This window comes from Silene latifolia, chromosome 6 (genome assembly GCF_048544455.1).
Source record: "Silene latifolia isolate original U9 population chromosome 6, ASM4854445v1, whole genome shotgun sequence".
Classification (NCBI taxonomy): Eukaryota; Viridiplantae; Streptophyta; class Magnoliopsida; order Caryophyllales; family Caryophyllaceae; genus Silene; species Silene latifolia.
The window spans coordinates 24,780,031-24,792,901 of NC_133531.1; positions in this window are offsets into that span (position 1 = coordinate 24,780,031).

Genomic DNA, 12,871 nt, shown 5'->3' on the forward strand with positions numbered 1-12,871 from the left:
TGAAGATTGTCGAAGAAGATCCAAAGGAATTACGTGCCTCAATGTTGAGAGCATCATCGCTAAGTCATGTGAAGTGATGAAAAAGAGTGAAGAGAAAGCAAGAACTAAAGAATTGTTAGCAAACCAAAGGCGGCGACAAGAAGAGAGACATGCAGCTCGCCTTGCCTATGGAGTTACAAAGGAGCTGGAGGTATTAGCGGGATGCTCAATGTCTCGTTTAGGTTATGTTGGCAGAAGACAGATGGAGAAGCTTGGTTTGTTCTTTAAAGATGATTTACCTCAATTTGTTTGCTAGAAACAACCATCCTCCATCGTATCCTAATCCGTATATGGGTTATTAAATATTAGGTGATGAATCAAATTGTTTGCTTAATTTTTGAAGCTAATTAAGATTATGTAGTAATTGTAATTACACGAGTAAATTTGAATTTGTTGAAAGCGTGATGAGATATTTGTTGTAGCAAAGCGTGATGAAATATCAATCTATGCTTCTAAATACCATACAATAACAAGCTAGCAGATGATATGCTAATTTCCTAATTAATAATGCTATGTTTTGTTTAGTAAAACAGTTTAATTGATTAAGCAAACACCACCGTAATATCAGTGTTTACAAGCTCGATAATCTCCAGACCCGAACTAACCCAATATCTAGTTGAGTAAACAATAATGGAGATTGTTAATTTCACCTCATTTGTTGACGTCTAAGGTTACTGAAGGCGAGATTCTACTTCGATAATAGGATGTTAGAGGCATGTATTGGTTACCATCGCTCGTTCATATGACGAGGCTAAATAAATGGGTGCTGATGAAGAAAGGTTGTAGGCGGTCAATTGGCGATAGGCATAGCATTGATTTTTGGAATGATCCCTGGACTATGATGACTCCTACATTCCGACTGTGGTGTCCACGGACTGATGGTAGTCATTCCAATGAGTTTTAGAGTTGTTGGACGGGAATAACAAATTAGCGTCAGCAGGGATAACAAATTAACATGGTATTACAATAAAAATGGGGGATAATTCTGTGAAGTCGGCCTACTAATTAACTTATCAGAGTATCGGACAGTCTTTAATGGGATGTGAAGCTTCTGGGATTACTGTGGCAGAAGCTTCGGAGGTTTTACCAAAAGTTCGAACATTGCAGGAAATTGGAACAAAGCCAATGAGACAGTTGACGGGCTTGTACCAAAGCCGGTGAATTACAATATTAAGAGAGGGATGTGGTAAACCTAACATATGAATGAATACCAAATCTCCAAATCAGGGGATTGTCAAATAATACTCCGTGTTACTGCGTTGTCCTTTGCTTAGTCGTGGGCTGACAAATAGGGGTGGAGGGGAATCATACAGTAAGTCTTGACACATGTCTTCATTATTTTGAACAGAACAGTGTGATCAAGCGGTACGAACAAATAAAATCAACAGAAGAGGCATAACGAATACAAGTAAGGTATCACAAACTGCAGAACAGAACTACGGATCTTAACAATTCAACAATCACCTTTTCTTTTGTAACCATATCCCACATTTAAGCACAATTCAGATCAGTGTCAACAAGATTGAGAACACTATTTCAAGTATATACATTAAACCAGATGGAGAACATCGTTTATCGGCATCATTTGTTGTATTTATTTGAAACGAAGCATAAACAAAACTACTAAGCGATTATTTTTTATAGTGTGGGAATAATTCAAAAAATTATATGCGAGAAATTGAATACATATGAGATTTTGATAGGTTTAAATAGTGTGATAACACGTATGTGAACGAGTATGTATGTACGCAGTGATCGCGAGTGCATTTGGATAATCAAAATAAAAGTAATGATTATTAAGTAATATAGTTTTATAAACGACATGAAAATGTAGAAAACACGTTACATTTTTCTTTAATACCTTCAATTAAATATATATCGTCAACTATAAAATATTGATTATGAGTTTATGACTAACTAAATATTACCTTTAGTTAAATATTTTGAAGTTAAACCTCAAAAAATAATATATGAGAAAGTTCAACTTATTTTATTTACATGTAAACTCTTAAATATCATTATATATAGTTGTTTAAAAAACCAAAAGGTGCAAATTCTAATTGATATGTAGGACACATAGCACATTCAAGACCCAATTAAAATGTTTGAATAAGTTGAGCTTAGACCCTATATGTTTGATACATAAATATGACACGTTATACATAAAAAATTAAAAATTACATAAAATTATAACCACATCATTTAAAACCAATATTAATTGATTTGAAGTATAACATATCGTGAAATGATATAATTTGAGAATGTAATGTTGATTGTTGCATTATTCGAACAAATTTTATTTTAATTAATATGATATTTAATCGGTCACAAATTTATTTATAAAATGTTGATCATATATAATTAATTATCATTTATTAGTTTTAATTAAAATTGTATGTATTTTATTTTAAAACATCGAAGTTAAACCTAAAAAAAATTAATTCGAGAAAAATTAATTTATTTTTATTTGATTTATAAGTAAAAATATTAAAGATCATATATAAATTATATTATTTTTCTTCAATTATTATAGTAAAATTTTAAGTTGATAATAAATCTCAATCCAAACTTCTTAATTTTGTGTTGACTTCTTACACTTTCTCGAATGGTGTCATTGTTTTACAAGCTCTAATTTAGAAGGTATGCAAGGCAGTGAAGGAACTACCTAGCAAGAGTGGAGAGTATTTGATTCGGAACATAAAATATGGAAAGTAGTAATCTGATTGAAATTTGAAACTCGAATAAATTGGATGAAGCCAACTAACTAGCTAGACACGTTTTCTTTCCCCAATTAAGTTCCAGTTTTAGGAAAGTTTTACACCGACATATACAGCCTTATCACTTTATATATACACCCAAATCATTTACTACAACACAATACTCCATTATTATTTCTCTTACAACAAATTTCATCTTACAAAAACAAAACCCTAAAATTAGTTTTACAAACGGAAGTGAATCACAATAATAATGTCAGGAATTAAGAGGTGCCGTGGAGTTGAAGAACATGAAAAACAAGATATGGCGAAGAAGTTTAAGATTGTCGAAGAAGATCCAAAGGAATTACGCGCCTCAATGTTGAGAGCTCGATATGCAAACATCATCGCTAAGTCATGTGAAGTGATGAAAAAGAGTGAAGAGAAAGCAAGAACTAAAGGATTATTAGAGAACCAAAGGCGGCGACAAGAAGAGAGACAGGCGGCTCGCCATGCCTTAGAGAAGGTAGAGAAATCGGTTCAATTTGACGACAGCTATGGAGTTACAAAGGAGCTGGAGGTATTAGCGGGATGCTCTATGTCTCGTTTAGGTTTTGTTGGTAGAAGACGAATGGAGAAGCTTGGTTTGTTCTTTAAAGACGATTTACCTCAATTTGTTTGCTAGAAACAACCATCCTCCGATTCGTGTATGTGGGTTAAGTAATCTATAAAACTGTTTGCTTAATTTTTCAAGAAAAGATGCTGCAATCTTATCTATATTAATACAAAAGACAATACTCAATCCTCAGCGCGCCACGTCATTAATGCAACCTCTTTTTTTTTTTTTTTTTTTTTTTTTTTTTTTTTGGAAATTCATGTTATGGTGGGACCCGTTAATGTGCAATGTATTTATTTCTTCAGATTTCCGTCTTTTCAAACATGCGATAAATTCCGTCTTGCAACAAATTCTATGAAATAATATTATGAAAAAATTCTATGAATTAATATTATGAAATAATTTTATACATTCCGTGTAAATAAAATTAATAACATATAAGTAGAATGAATTACAAATGGGAGTAAATGAAATTGAATTACATAATTTTTAAAACAAAATTAAATAATAATATAATTACATTATTACGAGAAGGAATTATATTTATATTACGAGAAAGAATTACATTTATATACGGGATAGAACATAAAACGCAAATGAATTACATACATAATTTTTAAAAACTACATGGTACAATAATTTTTGTTTAAAAAATAAATCTTGACGGAGTATTTACTTGGAATATAAAATATTCATGTATTTTGGTTAATATTATTGTACCATGCAGCAACAACATAACAACATAATTTTTTAAAATTACATGGTACAAAAATTTTTGTTTAAAAAATCAATCATGACGGAGTATTTACTTGGAATATAAAACTCGGCAACTTAACTATCAGCCGCGCACACCGAAAATGGTAGTTGACAATGATAGACAACCGAGTTAATTTAGTCTTCAACTAGCATTTAAAGCAAATTTTAATTTTTTTTACTCTAAAAAAACAAATAAATTTTAATTTAATTTACAAGTGACTCAGATATGCGTACTTCTACTACGACTACTAATGTAGTGTATCATGAAAATTTTCAATTTTTAGAATAACTTGCATATGTTAAACTTGATTATTAGATTATATTTCTTTTATCTGGATGTAAAGTTTTTTATGTATGCAATTTTTATTTACAAGAGTAGATTACGTTATTTCCTCATAAACCAATGCATTTCCTCATAAACCAGTGCATGTGAACACGTGTTTGTAACAAGTTTAAACATTAATTATTTACATCGTTAATTTAGACCAACTAGTTTTGAATTGTAATTGTAATTATATATATTGCAGTAAATTTGAAGTTGTTGTAAACAATTTGATTAATTAATTGTCGTAGCAATTAGAATTGTTTGGTTAGATAAGAGTTGATTCAATGACATGTATTTGAACTTATTACTAGTTACTCGTATATCTGCTAGTTCGGTTTGATCGAATACAGCCATACAGGAATCTTCGTGTTATCCATTAAAGATGATTTAGCACAATTTGTTAAATAACAAATCTGATCTCAGGGATTTTTGAGGAATAAGCCGGTTGTACGAAGGAAGCTCATGACGCACTTAAGGTGTAATTTCGAAGCTTGTAACGCAGAGAGAACAAAGAATAGAACAAGTTAATGATGGCGCGGGGGGTAATGATGATGCACTCACCTCTTCCCTCCTTAATTAAACCCCAGGACTCGCGGATCATCGGGACCACCGAAGCCCACCCCAACCGACCCCAACTAACCCTGCCCAGTCCGGTGATTTAATTATCGCTCTCTCGCAGGAAGTTCTGAGTTAAATCCATTCACCTTGGGCAAACTCCCTTATCATCAAACTCATGGGTAAGTCCATTGAATCGGGGCACTTTAGCTCTACTCTCTGTAATTTATGAAAAATCAAAGGATCAATTAATCGAATTGGTCTAGGCATAGGGTTGTATTCATTCAAAATTGAAAATCTCAGTGAAGTCTACAAAAACAAATAACACTTATAGGACAACATTTTTATGGGCGTTTGGTTAGAGAAAGGAAAAGGGAAAGGATATTAGAAAGGGTAAGAGAGGGAAAGGTAAGAAATTACCTAAAACTTAACTAGTTGTTTGGTTACATCAAGAAAATGAAGTGTGGTGGTTTGTGGTTTGTTTTGGTGTACAGGTGGTGGTTTAGGTGGGGTGGTGGTGGTGGCGGTGGCAGTGGGGTGGCTGTGGTGGTGGTGATGGTGGTGTCATGGTGGTTATGGAGGTGGTGTTGCGGTGGTGGTTTATGTGGAGTGGTTGTGGCGGCGGTTTTTGGTGGTGGCGACGGTTTTTGGTGGTGGTAGTGGGGTGGCGGTGGTGGTTGTGATGGTGGTGGTGGAGTCATGGTGGTTTGTGGCGGTGGTGTTGTGGTGGTGGTTTATGTGGGGTGGTTGTGGTGGTGGTGGTGGTGGTGGCGATGACGTCTTGTTGGTGACGGGTGTGGTGGGAGTTGTTAGTGTGGTGATAGGTAAATAAGGTGGTTGAAGGGTAATAAGGGTAATGAAATCTCATACCTTGAGGGGTAAGGAATTAGATGGATTGAGGAGTAAGGAATGAAATTGCATTTGTTGAGTTTATGGATTCAAGTACCTAAGAGGGGGAGGGGGTGAATTAGGTACTCTTTTTAAAATTTTAACATCAACTTTATTGGATTAAAGTAAGTTAAGTGAACAAAAGAGATTAGAGGATACTTTGAATAATATTGAAAGATTGAACAAGTATCACGATGAATGTTTGCTAAAGTATGAAAGCAACAATCGTTCTGACTGTATTTATTTGTCTCAGTTTGTGGAGTATTACTACAGACCAAATACGACAGTATGATGAACTGTTACTTCTAAGTTTAAGCGAAACAAAACAAACAAACAAAGTAAAAAAGCAACGGAAATAAAATAAGAACAATGAACACGAGATTTTTGAATTGGTTCGGCAAATACTCAAGTGCCTACGTCCAATCTACCTTTTTATTACTTTCCTTTAGTGATCTACTCCGACAACTAAAAGACCCTTGTAATAAAAGACGCCAACCTACTCCGGTTGCAAAGCTAGTACAAGAACTACTCCGTTCTATGACAAGCTAACTCGCAATCTACTCCGATTGCCAACTCACAACCTACTCCGGTTGTCAAGAGTTAAAGACTACTCCGTCCTAAACTCTACTAACACACTTAAAATGTAAAGGATCAAGTTTCCACTAACACATTCTTAACAAAGAATAGAGGTGGACAACTTTTACAAGATCAACACTTTTAAGCAAGAGAGTTTAGTATAGAAAAGCAACAGTAGCCACGACTGTAGAAACTGAAAGACACTTGAAGACTTTTAAAGGATTTTGCAAACAAACACGATTTTTAAGCTTTAAAAATAATTTGCAAAGTTGGAAGAATTAATTCAGAAAAGTCTTGGGAATTAATGAAGGAGGGACTCGGTATTTATAGAGGAGGTGAGTGAAGGGGTTGCTAGGGTTTTGAAGGGTCAAAGACCTCACATGTGAAGGGCAATAGCAACCACCTAAAAACTTGCACCAAAAGGGAGTCTTTTGCAAAGGTAAGAATAGAGAAAGAAGGTTTGAAAGATAACCTTAAATGCTCATGCAATTTCAGAAAACAAAGGATGTGAGACAAGTCACATGATGACAAGTTAACACAAATATGGCAAAAAACAACTTTTGTTTTCTTAAAAACCAAAGGATTGAATTTGCATAAAGAGGAAACATTTTGAATAATTCAAACCACTCTTTATTGGATACTACCTCCTTAATAAAAATCTGATTTTTATCTTTGTAAAATGATAATCACGTGAAAGCTTTTGAAAGATAAAAGGGACTTAAAGTTTCTCGAGTTGTGGCATAATCCAAACAGCTGTTTGCGTGTAAAAGCAACAGTCGTCTGGACTGTTTCTATTACTCTAATATACTTAACTTTCTCACTTGTACATTAGATGACACTTGACTAAATACAATGGGATGATTAACAACTTCAACACTTCTTAATCCAAGCTTGATTACATCATTAATCCTGAAAAGGTAAACTAAGATAACACAAATCAAATGGGCATGTTATCATCAACATAAGGAACCCAACAAATTCCCCCTTTGATGATGACAAGCCCCAAACGAATGTATAAGCAATGTAAACACCTTAATTCAAGATTTAAGCAAGCAAGATCAAATGATAGAGAAGGGACAATATTACCTTACCTAAGGCAAAAGTTAGAATCAAATTACCATGACAATTTTACATTGCCCCAAAACAAGAATCAAGCTAAGAAGGTTAGACAAGCCATTAGTTTAATCAATAAGCAAAGAGATTTAAAGCATGAGTTTACCTTTTCCCCCTCTTGACATCATCAAAAGGATAGGGATGTCACAAGCATTAGAGTGCAGATATTTCATAAGAAAACACAAAAAGACACATGGAAGTGTGAGAAGGTAACAAGGTCAACATAAACAAGGATTAAGCATAAGCTAATCAAAGTTCAACATGGCTAAATAGAGTTTAAAGTACACCACCAAATGTTCAAAATAACGAGCAAAGAAAATAAGTCTTAGAGGGCACAACCAAGGTGGAACAAAATAAGGGGGTACGAGTAAGGGTAAATAGGCCGAGAGGAGATGGAAAGGCTAAGGAGAGGAGGCTTGTTCACCATCCGAGCCACTACCCAACGGATCATCATCCACATTAGCATCTTCACCAACCTCTTTTGTTGACACAAGGGTGGAAATAATATCCACCTCACCACGGATGAGGTCCAAAGTAGAAGCAAGGGCCGAGATTGCCAAGTCTTTTTGACGAGCATCTTCCCTAATCCACGCACCCAACTCAGCCACGACATTAAGCACTTCCCGCATACTACCCGTATTCCCTTGACTAGATGACCCAACTTCCGGGTCCGTCTTAATTTTCACAGAAATTAACTCATCATTCTCAACCTTGATAAGCATCTTCCCCATTTGCCCATCACTCATAACATCACACATATCCAATGAACCCAAGCTAGTATTCACTAAAACCCCGTGTGCCTTGAGCACAACCGATAACCACATTCCATAGGGTAAATGAATCAAGCTAGAAGAAGGTCGACGAAGCTTGGTCGAGATAAGATGAAAACGTTTAAACATTAGCCCAACTAGGTTCACCTTCTTATGGGTAGCAATGTGATAGATTAAATATTGTAAGGCAATGGTGAGTTTTCCTCTATCACCCGAAGGGTAAATTGACCTACAAAGCATATTGAAAATAATTCGAAGAGGAGGTGGGATTTGGGTGTTGCTCACGGGTCCAGGAGAAACGGTTTTGGGACAAACGGTTTGGGCGATATTTAGGGGTGAGGCATAAGGTAAAGCTACCCAAGTTTCGGAGGGAAGTTTGTCGTATCCTCCGACAGGAATATTAAGAGCAGTAGCGAAATCAGATTGAGTCAGTTTTAGAGGCATACCGTTCACCTTAGCTGTAACAAATTCACCAGATTTATCAACCCTAACAGTTGCAAAGAACTGTATTACTTCGCTCACAAATACCGGCTCACGCATTTCCAACAGCTTCTCCCAACCTTGAGCTAAAACCATATCACGGACAGAGTGAAAAGCAGGCGGCTCGAACCATGTTTGATTATACACCCGAGGAGAGTGAATAGCTTTGATGTTCATCAACCTTTCACAATTTTTGTAAATGGAAGTAGGGAGGTCGATACTCTCAAGGTGAGCCCAAACAATGGCTAGATCCCACTTCGAGGTTAGGGATACCGGGTCGGAGGGAGCAAGATATACAAGCTTTTTCTTCAATGGTTTCGATTTTTTGTGAGGAGGTTCACTGGGATTTTCAATTGGGGTATCAATAATCGGGTTATCAACATTACTTTGCTCGAGAGTTTCTGATATTGGGGGTAATTTTTGTGGGTTTGGTGGGTATGGGTGTGTTAAATGATGTTTTTACCATGGTGGGTTAGGGTAGGTGATATGAGGGAGTTGTGGATTTGGGAGATGAAGGGTTAGTGGATTTTGGGTAGGAGTTTGGACGGGTAGGAGTGGAGGGTATGTTGGGGTAGTTAATGGCCCATTTAATGAGGTAAGTGAGGTAGTTGGCCCATCTAGACAAATTCAATCACTCGAAATAAAAACGCAAGGTAGCATATAATAAACGTAAATTTAGATATGAGGTTGAGTGATTACCGACTCACAAATACGGTGTCAATTTTGGTCCAAACATGATGTCAATGCACTTAGAACACTTAATAACATATATCCAAATTTAATTTAATCAATTAAGGAATTTTGTAAAACTCATACTAAAAATCACAAGCTATTAATTAACCCAATTTCTAGTCTAAATTTCTCAAAATGTTCTCTTGCAAGTGGCTTAGTAAAAATATCGGCAATTTGATTTTCGGTCTTGCAAAAGATAAGTTTAATATGTCCTTTTTCCACATGATCACGAATAAAATGGTGACGAATATCAATATGTTTGGTTTTAGAGTGTTGAATAGGATTTTTGGAAATATTAATTGCACTCGTATTATCACACATTAAAGGAATGGAGTCAAAAATAATACCAAAATCCAAGAGTTGTTGTTTTACCCAAAGGAGTTGAGAACAACAATGTGCCGCACTAACGTACTCACTTTCCGCCGTAGAAAGAGCTACCGTATTTTGTTTCTTTGAAGCCCAAGAAGTCAAACAAGGACCCAAGAACGTTGCAATTCCGGAGGTACTCTTTCTATCTACCGTGCACCCCGCATAGTCCGCGTCCGAAAAGCCTATAAGATCAAAAGGACAATGTAAAGGGTACCATAGGTAAAGATTTTGTGTTCCAATCAAATACCGAAGAATTCGTTTAACGGCTTTGAAATGTGATTCTTTCGGATTTGCTTGGAACCTAGCACATAAACACACGCTAAAGAGAATGTCGGGACGACTTGCGGTCAAGTAAAGAAGTGAGCCTATCATACCTCTATACACCTTATCAATAACATTCTTACCGAGTTCATCCTTGTCCAATTTGGACCCGGCTACCATAGGTGTATCATGAGGCTTACTATTAGTCATCCCAAATTTCTTAAGCATTTCTTTGATGTACTTTTGTTGATGGATCATGATTCCATCCTTTGATTGCTTAATTTGGAGCCCAAGGAAGAAACCTAGCTCACCCATCATGCTCATTTCAAACTCCGATTTCATTAGTTCCGAAAAATATAAGTAAAGGAGTTCATTTGTTGCACCAAATATAATGTCATCAACATATATTTGTACAACCAAATTCACTGGATGTTGCTTCAAGAACAATGTTTTGTCAACGGAGCCTCTTTTAAAACCATTTTCAATAAGAAATTTAGACAATCTATCATACCAACATCTTGGTGCTTGTTTTAAACCATAAAGAGCTTTGTCTAATTTGAAAACATGGTTAGGCAAATCATTGTTCTCAAAACCCGGAGGTTGCTCCACAAAGACATCTTCTTCCAAATATCCATTTAAGAAAGCGGTTTTGACATCCATTTGGAAGAGTTTAATGCCTTTGTGAGCCGCAAAAGCTATAAGCAATCGTATGGCCTCAAGTCTAGCTACCGGTGCATAGGTTTCATCGTAATCAATACCCTCTTGTTGGTTATAACCTTGCACCACTAGTCTAGCCTTGTTCCTTACGATTTCTCCCGAGTCATCAAGCTTGTTGCGAAAGACCCACCTAGTACCGATAACGGTACGATTAGGCGGTCTAGGGACTAAGTGCCATACCTCATTTCTTTTGAATTGATTGAGCTCATCTTGCATGGCAAGTACCCAATCTGCATCAGTCAAGGCGACTGTTACATTTGAAGGCTCAATTTGAGATAGGAAAGCATTATGGGCACAATACTCATTGAGGTGAGCGAGATGGTTGACGGATGATCTTGTTCGAATTCCCGAGTTAAGATCACTTGTGAGATTAGAGAGTGGATGAGAGCTTTGATGTTTCCACTTCTTTGGAACAATGGTTTCTTGTTCCCCTCTCAAAGATCATCGATGTGACTGTTTCTATTGGCCTGGAAGGTTCTTCATCCTCACCTGTTTTGGTTTTCTTGATTCGGAAGTAGAAGCAACAGTTGTTGGGTCTGTTGCTTCAGAGAAGAATCGAGGTGCTACGTGTTCCCCCTGAATTGTTGATCTCCTTTGAAGGTGACGGTCTCGTGTCTCGTTGTAATTGAGTCTTTGGGAGATTCTTCATCCGTGAACACGAAGTCTTTTCGAACAAGACCAATCTCAAACTCATCATCCTCTTCCTCATCATCATCATCCATGTTTTGTACCTGACCAAGCACACTAGATTCATCAAAAATGACATGGATGCTTTCTTCAATTAACAAGGTTCGTTTATTGTAAACTTTATAGGCCTTGCTATGATCGGAGTATCCAATAAATACTCCTTCATCACTACGTGGATCGAACTTACCCAAGTTGTTTTTACCATTGTTGTGAACAAAACATTTGCTTCCAAAACATCTAAAATATGAAATGTTGGGTTTTCTTCCACGCAATGATTCATAGGGAGTTTTATTTAAAATACTCCTTATCATGACACGATTATAAATGTAGCAAGCGGTATTTACCGCTTAGGCCCAAAAGTTCTTAGGCAACTTACTAGTTAATAACATTGTTCTAGCCATTCCTTCAAGGGTTCTATTCATCCTTTCAACCACACCATTTTGTTGTGGGGTTCTAGGAGCCGAGAAGTTATGGTCTACACCATTGTCATCACAATAAGCACCAAATGATGAGTTTTCGAATTCGGTTCCATGATCGGTTCTCATTGAAACAAGTTTTAAACCAAGTTTATTTTGAATCTTCTTTAACGAAATTAGAAACTCATCAAATGTCTCATCCTTAGAGCTTAGGAAGAGTGCCCAAACAAACCTAGAGTAATCATCAACAATGACACACACATAACGACTACCACCTCTACTTCTAGTTCTCATTGGTCCACACAAGTCGATATGTAAAAGTTGCAAAGGTTGAGATGTACTCATAATTCTTTTGGATTTGAAGGAACTTTTAACATGTTTACCTCTAGCACATTCATCACATACTTTATCAATTTCGAATTTTATATTAGGAATGCCTTCAACCAAATCAAGTCTTTTAAGGGTATTAAGAGTTTTTGTACTAACATGACCAAACCTTTTATGCCATAACCAAGGATCATTGTTCATTACACTCATGCAAGACATGGTGTGACCGGATAGAGAGTTCAAATTAGTTAAGTAAACATCTTTGGCACGTCTTCCTTCGAGTATTAGTTCATTAGTAGTGGCATCAAAAATTCGACACATATTAGCATGAAATTCAACAACATTACCCTTATCACAAAGTTGAGAAATACTAAGGAGATTATGTTTCAAACCTTTGACAAGCCGCACATTGTCGACACAAAGTAAGGATGACTTACCAACTTTTCCAATACCAATTACTTCACCTTTCTTGTTGTCACCAAACCTTACCGTGCCACCATCATACGCTTTAAGTGAGAGGAATTGGCTTCTATCACCCGTCATGTGAC